This window comes from Coptis chinensis, chromosome 3 (genome assembly GCF_015680905.1).
Source record: "Coptis chinensis isolate HL-2020 chromosome 3, ASM1568090v1, whole genome shotgun sequence".
Taxonomy (NCBI): Eukaryota; Viridiplantae; Streptophyta; class Magnoliopsida; order Ranunculales; family Ranunculaceae; genus Coptis; species Coptis chinensis.
In genome coordinates this window covers 12,813,978-12,825,047 of record NC_141458.1, presented here as the reverse complement: position 1 = coordinate 12,825,047, position 11,070 = coordinate 12,813,978, and positions in this window count along the sequence as shown.

Here is an 11,070-nt window from a genome sequence, read left to right as displayed (position 1 = left end):
AAAACATACTTCTCTTTCAAATTTGGATTTGACTGAATCAGTGGCACCATACTACGACAGTAGCATTAGCCAATGCCAGCAAAGACTCCTCTCTGTAGTCTGTAGTCTGTAGTCTGTACATCCGGGTCACAAATCCCCAATCAAAGCTGCGACTCATGTCAATGTTTATCAAAATCCAACCATCAGCATCTGCAACCACACATGCAAGTACGATATTAGCTTAAAACACGCGTAATCAACACGCAATTCAGGAGTCCTATCATAGAAGACTGAACAACTAACCATAAATCACCAGCAGAACCCTTCAATGTTTATATCAGACTAAAATAGGATAACGATAAGTTAGGAGTTCTAATATTGTCGATGAATTGCTCCAAGTGGTTGATTTTTTTTTTCTTATTTGATAACGTGCTTATGCGCAAATGATACTTGGAAAGGAATAATTGTTTAAAATTGGAGAGATTCAAATAGCAACACAGTCATTCACAAATAGTCCGGATATGCAGTAACCGGTTACTGGATTTGCAATCAGTAACCGTTGCAACATGTAATCCGCGTGTCCCACACTTAAACCCATTAACTTTTCCGTCTCTCCTTTTTCATGTTTTTATTTTACTTTTTTATTTCTAACCCAAAAATAAAAAATAAAAAAAAGTAAATTTAAAAGCCACGAACCCAGCCAACCCCCCAAAACCCCACTTTGTTGGATTCCATGTCAGATTTGCGAGCACTGCACTTTCTTGATTCTGTGTATAGGAAATCCTGAAGACAATAGTGGACTTTGCAAAAAGCAAATACATGTATTACTGCAGCTAGCTTGTATTTATCGCATGGTAGTTGTAGCAAAAATTACAATATGATGAGAATATATACGACTATCTTTCAAGTTATGATATTTGTGTACGTGTACAAATTCTTCAAATCATCAATAGATGGGCCATTTGTTTTTTATTAGCAAGTCTGTTTTAAATGAGATCAGTAACTCTTTGATGTTCGGATTCAAATACTCTCTAGACCCTCATTATCATAATTTAAAGGTTTTAACCGACTTTTTACTTACTGTCCCAACTTAAATTTGGACGGGCTATTCTCATTTTGATGCAATTTTTTTCTTATTCTTTTCAAAATAAATAAATTATAATATAGTGATGGAAACATGTAGTTTGGCTTAGAGACATCCTTCTTTTTTAATATCTTCTATTTTCTATCTAACAAAATAGGGAAGTGTGGGCCCAAAAGTCTCTATCCAATGGTAGATAATCATTCTCACCAAAAAATATGTGTATAGGAAATTCAAGACAGGATTCCATGCGATTTTGTTTAAGTCAAATCAATATTATAGAATCTATTTAAAATTGTACCAAAAAGTCAACAATGGTAGCTTATAAACCTGTTGGGCCAAAATTTACAATATGATGAGAATTGGTTTGCCCAATTGATATTATTGGACTTATGGATAATGGGCAATTGGATTAGAAATTCGACAAATCATCAAAAGATGGGCCATTGCACCAAAAGCGACGTGTTGTTTAAATCTTTGAAAGTGCGCTTATGCCTCAACAAGTTGTTAGGGTAGCGATGTAGGAGCGTCAAAGTCTCGCGGGCCATAATCACGGGCATAAAATGAAAACACCTCTTGTATATGACAGTAGCTCGGTGTTTACTACAAATTTGCCTCTTTACAGCACTTAGAAATCCTGTGTTTATAAAAAAATGTATTGTTGCTTAAAGGTAAAGTAGAATCTTGGTTTTCTAGACCTTGTTGATTGAAGACAAACTTATTAGATGAACTGAACATTGGAAAATTAGGAGGCAACATTGGATTTGAGGGCCAAGAAGAACTTGTGACGAGAAAAGTGATTATGGGTTAAGGTGATGCGGCCTCAGTAGGTCGCTCGGGAATACTTATGGAATTTTGCATTTGGGCAACAGTGAGGGGTCGTTTTGGTTCAGGGCATAGTACAAAATTTCGTGCCAGGGCAAAATATTGGACTAGCTATTTTCCGATATTTATGGTAAATATCAATGTTGAAGGATGGGTAAGATGAGGTTTGAAAACACTGAAATCTTGACAAATTTACAAAATATCGATATTTATCAGAAAATTCCAATGGCATATGGTTTACCATTTTTCTTGTGGATAGATAAATATTGAGGCCGTTCAATTGATTTTGTGAGAAAGAGTATGTGAGAAGAAGAACTACTTTGTTCATGCTCACTAGAAAATGTGACATTTTAAGATTCAAGGGAAGTCCTTCATAAACTTTTCATGGGTAGTGAAGAAAATACAAAACTAGATCCACTTTCTATTTCATCACAAGTTCTTAACCATATGATCTCTCTACTTGGATCATCCATGCTCTTGTTTAAGGTATCCATTTTGAATCAACCAAAACCTAAATCCAAGCCCACCCATTTAAAATCCTTTCACCACCTTATTTATGATTCTCGGTGTTTATTGCAAATTTGCAACCAAATCTTCCACTATTGACTTTCCCAATTTCCCAATAAAAATGTACCCAATTGGTACTCATTAAAATTAATGTTTGAAACATTCTTTTTCTTTATCTTTGATATGCTGTGAAGAAGACAAACTCATTAGATTGAACTGAACATTCCATCATCATAAGAACATAAGATTTCAAACCAAAATACCAAGTACTTTTTATTACATATATGACCGAAAGTGATTTACAATATATATCGTGTTTTTCTTTGAAGTATCGATATTTTTTTATAAATGTCCCGGTAGGAGTTTCTTTTACGGGAACATATCATGAATATTTTTCGATTCGGTTTCTCCAAAACGCATATAGGGGTCGTTTTGCGATATTCATTTTGTACTATGGTTCAGGGTGGTGTGGCTAGCTAGATTGTTTTCAAGTGCTTGCATTTGGTGCGGCCCAACCAGGTCGTTCAATACAAAGCTTCACCAATATCATAAAGCAGATTCTCGATGTCTTTTAAGCTTCACCAAAAAGTTGAATCCTCATTAAAAAGCAATTCATGTAAGACCAAGGCTCAAAATATCGCCGATATATTGTCGATATATATCATTTTTTGGTACACCGATATAGATATATTTGATATATCTCAATCGAATATTTAATCATTTTTTTCCGATATATATCACAATTTCCGATATAACGATATATATCGACCGATACATCCGTTATAAATTATTGACTTTGACCGATATTGTTGACTTTGACCGATATATTAACAATATTTCTAATATATCGACATACAAAACAAAATTTTGACTGGTCAACAAAAAAAATATATATCTCCAATATTTCGGATATATATATCATTTTTTAGTACATTAAAATATTCACCTGAATTCGATATTTTGGGCCTCGAGTACGACATACAAAATTTAACCAATTGTTCTTTGTTTTGTTGGACCTCTATTCAATTATTTATTGACCATTATTCAACTCATCTCAAATGAATGTTTGAAGGTTACTTGGCATCCAACCTCTAGTTAATCAAGAGCTCCTAAGATTAGTTACTTCTCTTTTATCATCTCAACACGAAAACTCCAACTTGCTTCGTCAAAATTTTCGAGAAACACAACTTTGCAATCCACGATTATAAGATTAGCTACTTCTTTTTCTTTTTTGTTGGTCTTTGTTTGTTGCCACTATTATCTTGAAGAAACCAAAATTGGCTGTAAATGTTTTTCGGTTTTTTTGTGAAATTGAAGAGGAACCTAGACGTAGCAAAAGGTCAAGAACGTCAACGTCTTTTGGACTTGATTTTCTAACATACTTGTTGGAAAATAATCCTCAAACATTTAAAGAGGCAATCTCATCTCCAGAAGCTACTTATTGGAAATAAACAATAAATAGCGAGATTGAATCCATAATGCAAAATCATATATGGGAATTGGTGGATTTACCACCAAGTTCCAAGACTTTAGGATATAAATGGATATTCATAAAGAAATTTAAGACTGATGGATCAATCGACAAGTATAAAGCTAGACTTATGGTCAAAGGCTTTAGACAAAAGGAATGATTTGATTATTTTGATACTCACTCTCCAGTTACAAGAATAACTTCCATAAGGATGCTAATAGCAATAACACTAATACATGAATTTGAGACACATTAAATAGATGTAAAGACGACATTCTTGAATGGTGAGTTAGATGAAAAAATATACATAGAACAACCCGAAGAGTTTATTGCTCCTAGACAAGAAAGGAAAGTTTGCAAGCTTGTTAAATCCTTATATGGATTAAAACAAACACCTAAGCAATGACATGAGAAATTTGGCAATGCAATGTTGTCAAATGGTTTCAAAATAAACGAGTGTGACAAGTGTGTCTATGTCAAAAGCACTCAAAAGGGATGTGTCATTGTTTGTCTCTATGTAGACGATATGCTAATTTTGGGTAGTAATATGGATGTCATAAAATATACCAAACAAATGTTGTATAGTAAGTTTGACCTGAAAGATTTAGGTGTCAATGATGTTATCCTAAGAATTAAGATTTTTCTTGTTCTATCACAATCTCATTACATTGAGACGATTCTTGAAAAGTTCAAGAAATATAACATCACACCAAAAAGGTCACCAGTTGACGTAAATTTTCATTTAGCCAAAAATATTGGAGATAACATATCTCAACTAGAATACTCTCGTATACTTGGCAGTTTTAATGTATGTCATGAACTATACAAGGCCTAACATAACATACTCTGTGAGCAAGTTAAGTCGATATACGAATAATCCTGGCAGAGATCATTGGGTTGCCATACTGAGAGTTTTTGGATATTTAAAGTATACTCAAAATGTTGGTGTGCACTATACAACATATCCAGCCATTCCAGAAGGGTACTGCGATGCTAATTGGATATCTGACACTAAAGACTCAAAGTCCACAAGTGGATATGTCTTTACAATTGGAGGTGTAGTTGTTTCTTGGAAATTCTCAAAATAAACGTGCATAGCGAGGTCCACTATGGAATCATAATTAATATAATTGGATAAGGCTGGAGAAGAAGCAGAGTGCGTGACTTCAAAATTTCTTAGAGGATATTCCAAATTGGGTTAAACTTGTGCCAGCAGTGTGTATATATTGTAACAGCCAATCTGCTATTGATAGAGCACAGAGTATCATGTATAATGGAAAGTCTCAACACATACGCCATAGACATAACACCATTAGACAATTGTTCTCAAATGGAATTATCTCAATCGACTATGTAAGGTCAAAAGATAATATTACGGATCCGCTTACAAAAGGTTTAACAAGAGAGTAAGTGGAAGATTATCAAAGGGAATAGGCTTAAAACCTTTGAGATAATCAACCAAGAGTCCTCATAATGGAAAAACCAACCTAGTTGAATGGAGATCTAGATTCAATGGGCCAACTGAATTATGTCTGTGACTCAATTAGCACTGGAGAGTAATATTATACTTTAATCCATTCCTATATAAGACAGTGCATATCTGCCACGAGAACCAGGATAAGTCAAGCTTTTAATGATTTACTATATCTGGGAAAGTTATATTATTTAAGTAGAGTATTGCATGATACTCTTTATAGAAATCACCTATATTAGTACGAAGTCGGGCTACTTCTATGAGAATTTTAAAGGTAAATGTCTCAAAAGCACTATCTGAAACCAATAAGTGTTCAAGGCCAAAATGAACACAAACGTGAGAACCAACAGTATTTGAAAAGGTACTGCGTGAAGATGATTGTCTAGGTTTATACAAATGGCTGACAGTTCAAGGACAATAATTGAAGTCTATTAATTATCTAATTAAATCTGATCGTATTTCACTAAGGCAAGTTCAAGGCCTCCCATGCTACTTGACCTTATGCGGTATTTTTTCATTTGTAAAAGAACAGAAATCCGATGTTTAATTTATGATAGAAAAAGCCAAATTTTCATTAATGTGGGTGATTGTTAGAAAAATAGATTTGCACAAATCTATTGAGATATGAACGAGTAATTTGTCTGCCAAGTTATCTCACATTGAGATGAAATGGGTTTATCTTGAAACAGTACGTAAAGTGAGAAAAACCTTTTGAAATGGTGCACTGGTTCGAAACAGTGCATTATGCCGAAAATGTGCAATCTTTTGAAATGTGCTCTGGTTCGAAATAGTACATCATGCCGAAAAGGTGTGACCTTTTGAAATAGGCACTGGTTCGAAACAGTGTTTTATGCCGAAATGGTGTGTCATTTCGAAACATGTTACTTTTCAAAGAGTTGTTTACTTTTTCCCAAAAGTCACTGTGTTGTTTCGAAGAGGCACAACTCACCTATAAATAGTGGATGAATTTGGAAAGAAATACACACCATATCACACAGAGTTTTGATCTTTATCTTCTCCCCCTGTTCTTAGTCAAATACTATGTTGTGTTCGCTGATTTTATAGAATTGAAGTGCTAGATTTCTATCGAAGAAAATCCGTTCTATCTTGGGAGACAATTTCCCATCAACCTTCAAGCACCGTGAGGGGGAAAATCTATCTTAATGACATAGTGTATCTACACTAGGTTCGGATTTAACTAAGAAGTATGAGACACGTACAAGACAAAAGATTTGTATAGTTTGGTAATTGGTAAATAGTAAGTACAATTAAGTTGTATATTCCTAACAAAAGTAACTTGTTACAACTTGCGATTATTACCCTTCACTCTCAAACACCCTCCACTTTCAAAACTCTTAAGTTCTTAACAACTAACTTAATTTTCTCTTCATATCTCAATCAAGCCCTTAAAATAGTAGATAACTAAGTGTATGGTAGGCGTAATTTGAATATAGTAGGTGCCAACTAGCAAAGTTGGTAAAACCTTTGGGTGATGATACCAGAGGTCTGGGGTCGAACCCCGCCAGCATCAAAGAGTTACTGATCTCATTTAAAATAGGCTTGCCAAAAACAAATTTTTTTTTTTAATATAATGATAGTCGCTTAAAAATTGATTTAATTGAAATCAGCTTGTTTTAGTAATTTGTGTTTACCCAATTGACCCAATCATTGATTAAACTGAAATGAGCTCGTTTTTGTTATGTGTTTACCTAATTGACCTTGAAATATCGTTAGCATATTCACCAAATCGATCCAACGAAGTCATTTGGAAATAAGTGATACGCTAAATCGCTCGAAAGTTTGCTGGAATTTTTCCTTTGGGCAACACCACCAAGTCGTTTTGGGTTCAGGTGATGTGGCCTCATTAGGCTGCTTGGAAATACTTATGGAATTTTGCATGCTGATTTAATCAGGCACTCATCAAATTGCATTGGGCAGCCTTCGGCCCAAGCCCGACAACTAAGTCCAACCCCCCCAACTAAGTCCAACAACAATAGCCCAATACACCCCCTCCCCACCTCAACGCATATCGGCTACCATTTTTTTCAAACATTTTTAGCCGGTATCATCTCTCTCGCGAGACTGAACCAAAAAAAAAAAAAAAAACTTCGAGTTTTTTGTCGTGTTCATACTTCGAGTGTTGAGTTGTTAATTAGCAATGGGAATTGAAGTTGGCGACTTCACCCAATTCGAGTCGTGTCCCGTTTGAGTATATACTCAAACTTGATTGAGTTGATTAAACTTGATTAGGTTGATTAAATTTGATTAGGTGGAAGATTGGGTTGATTAAACTTGATTGGGGTAGAAGATTGGGTTGATTAAACTTGATGATTTCAAACTTGATGTTTTTTGGAGTTTGGGTTGATTAAACTTGAGTTCGAGTTTGTCCAAGCTTGATGAAGTCGTTTCGAGTTTGAGTTCGAATTTGGGTTGATTAAGTGAAAATTGATTTTTAAAATGAACATCGTGACAAACAAATTGAATTTTTTAAATCCAAAACGACCCCGCCATGTTGTCTTAGAGACTGCCTAAACGACTCCTGCCATATCGTCTAGCTAAAAACCAAGAATTTTGTTTCAAACGACACGCACAGACCACTTGAGTGTACACTCAAACTAGAGGTCGTTTGAGTGTATATTCAAACTACATGGCGAGATCGTTTGAGTGTACACTTAAACGACATGGATAAACCGTTTGAGTGTATACTCAAACAACATAGCAAGACCGACCCGAAAAGTTCGTTATGGCGAGACCGGTTAGAGTTGAGCCTGGAATTTGATGACAAACTTGTAATATATATATATATATATATTTGGAGTTGCCCCATCCAATTTGATGAGTGCCCAATACATGACCCTTTTGCATCTGGGCAACAGTCATTGTCACCAAATACGGGTTTAAAACGCGTTTAAAACCCGAGATATTGCCGAGGCGTCTGGTTCCAGTTTAAAACCCGGGTTTTTCAACAAAACGCGTTTTAAACGTTTTAAACCCATTTTAAACTTAAAAAATGTTTAAAACCCGAGATTTTGAAAATCTCCCGTTTAAAACTTTTTTTTTTTTTTTTTTTTTTTTTCTAAAAGAAAACGCTAGGAAAGAAAAGGGTTATGGAGTTTACCTTTTTGAAGAGTGGGCGTTAGATTGACTTATTGAGACCGTTCTATTTTGCTTTGGACTATTAATAATTAATTGAAAATTTTAAAGTTATTAACTTATTTGTAGTACTTAATTATGTCATTATGGTTGGTAATTAGTAGTATCTTATTTTGAATAGTGTTTTGGCACTGAATCTAAAATTTATAGTATTTGGATGAGTAATGATAATTTGATACTTTCATGTATTTGAATTTTCTTTCATTTGTATTATTATTATTTTTATTTTATGTGTCTATTTTTTTTTCCATTTTTATAGAAAATCAAACTCATTATCTATTATATTATTTATCATCGGTTTTTACCATTTTTTTTTACGTATTATACGTATTATACGTTTTAAACCCGTTTTACCGTTTTAAACCCGTTTTTTATGCCCCACGTTTTTTTACTTTTTTTTTTTCCGTTTTTTTCCCGAGACGTTCCGTTTAAAACACGAACTAAGTTTTTTTCAAGTATACCGTTTTAAACCCGTACCGTAATTGGTGACAATGGCAACAGTGAGGGGTCGTTTTGGTTTAGGGTGGTGTGGCTAGCAAGATTGTTTTCAAAGTGCTTCATTTGGTGCGGCCCAACCAGGTCGCTCAATACAAAGCTTCACCAATATCATAAAGCAGATTCTCGATGTCTTTTAAGCTTCACCATATCATAAAGCAGATTCTCGATATCACAAAGTTTCACCAAAAAGTTGAATCCTTATTAAAAAGCAATTCATGTAAGTACGACATACAAAATTTGTCCAACCTCTAGTTAATCAAAAACTCCTAATATTAGTTATTTCTCTTTTATCATCTCAACGCGAAAACTCCAACTTAAGGCTGATTAGTTATTTCTATTTTATCATCTCAACGCGAAAACTCCAACTTAAGGCTGAGTCCAATGGCTCTCTATCCCTTTTAAAAGTAGAGCGTCATTAATTTCCTCTTTATATATACAAAGATTCTACTCTCTTTCTTTATTTTACTCTCTAGAGAGAGTAAAATAGAAATAGAGAGTAAAATCCTTTATATATATACATAGAAAAATAATTATATATTGACTTTAACTCTATTTTATTGATTTTAACTCTACTTTGTTGAGATAAAGAGCACTCAGCCTTCAAAATCTTCAAGAAACACAACTTTGGAATCCAACATAATTACCGAACCCTACCGAACCCTACTTTTAAAGGGATAAGGGGACTCAGCCTTAGTCAAAATCTTCAAGAAACACAACTTTGCAATCCAACATAATTACCGACCCCAAATTGGGGCATGGGTCTACACAATTTTGAAGAAGAAACCAAAATTGATGGTCTACACAATTTATTTGGGGGTGGGGTAACAACCTGTTTCATAACCAACCTAAATGGTACTTCAAAACCAGTACCAAGTAGTAAATCCATCCATTTTTTTTATTTATTGATAATCTCCGTCTCATAAATATCCCAGACACGGTTTCTCTTATAAAAACCAAGATTAAATACTAAATAAACACTGACCCAACTTACATTCCCAAAGATCAATACAATGACGAGAGCTACAAACTCGAAATAACAAAACCTAACCCTAAAAAACATAAACAACCTTTATACTAAGCCACCGATCTTCATTTCTGGCCCAACAGCCAGAGGTACAAACAAACAACTGTACAGAAACCCTAATCCTAACATTCTAAATAACAGAAGAAAAGACTACAAATTTCTTATTCCGCCTCGCCGTTGTAGCTTTACCTTAACTATAATCAGTTTTCCTCTTGAAAAAATAAAGGAAAAACCGAAAGATAAAACAACAACAATGGCGTACAATTTGTTGTAATTTTCTCGACCCATCGAACCACATATTCCAACCGGTGAGCACTTTTATTCAATCCATCATCGTCATTGTGTCTGTTCGATCTCTCTCAAATCACTTCATACCCAAAATCCGCATCAGATCTTTACTTGCGGAATCATTGTCATCAGTTAGATTATTCAAACCAACATCTTTCTTCTTTGTCAAAGAGAAGTTTGGAAAAGGAAGAGAACTAGGAGATGGAGAAACAACAGCTACTGATCCAGAAAACAAACCACCCATCATTGAACTAATTTCTTTCAATATCATCTCAGGCTCCGGCCCCAAACGTTCCTTTGTAATCAAATCATCATCAGATTTATCTTCAACAGGTCTTTTATTCATAATTTTCTTTTTTCATCTCATTTTATTCAGTATTTTAGACGGCGGGCTCTCAATCTTTTCGCCTCGTTTAAGGATCTTAACTTGACCCATAACAAGATCTTTTGTAGAAAACCTATCGACCATAGATTTAGAAGAATTGGATCTATCTGATTCATTATCTGAAGGACTTCTTTTCCTTCGACCACCAGATCTAGGACTACGATTACGATTTCTACCACCGCCACCAATTTTTGAAGGTGTGCAAATTAAGGGCTGACGGAAATAAGGATTTTTCATTAAGCAATCTTGTGGGTGAAGAACAGCAGTTCCCATTTTGGGAAAATGAAGAAACGGAGGGGGTGTTGATTTTACAGATAAAGAGGATAGGTATGGAAATTGAGTGAAGGGTGGGTGAGGAGGTTATATAGAGGCGTGAAAGCGGTGA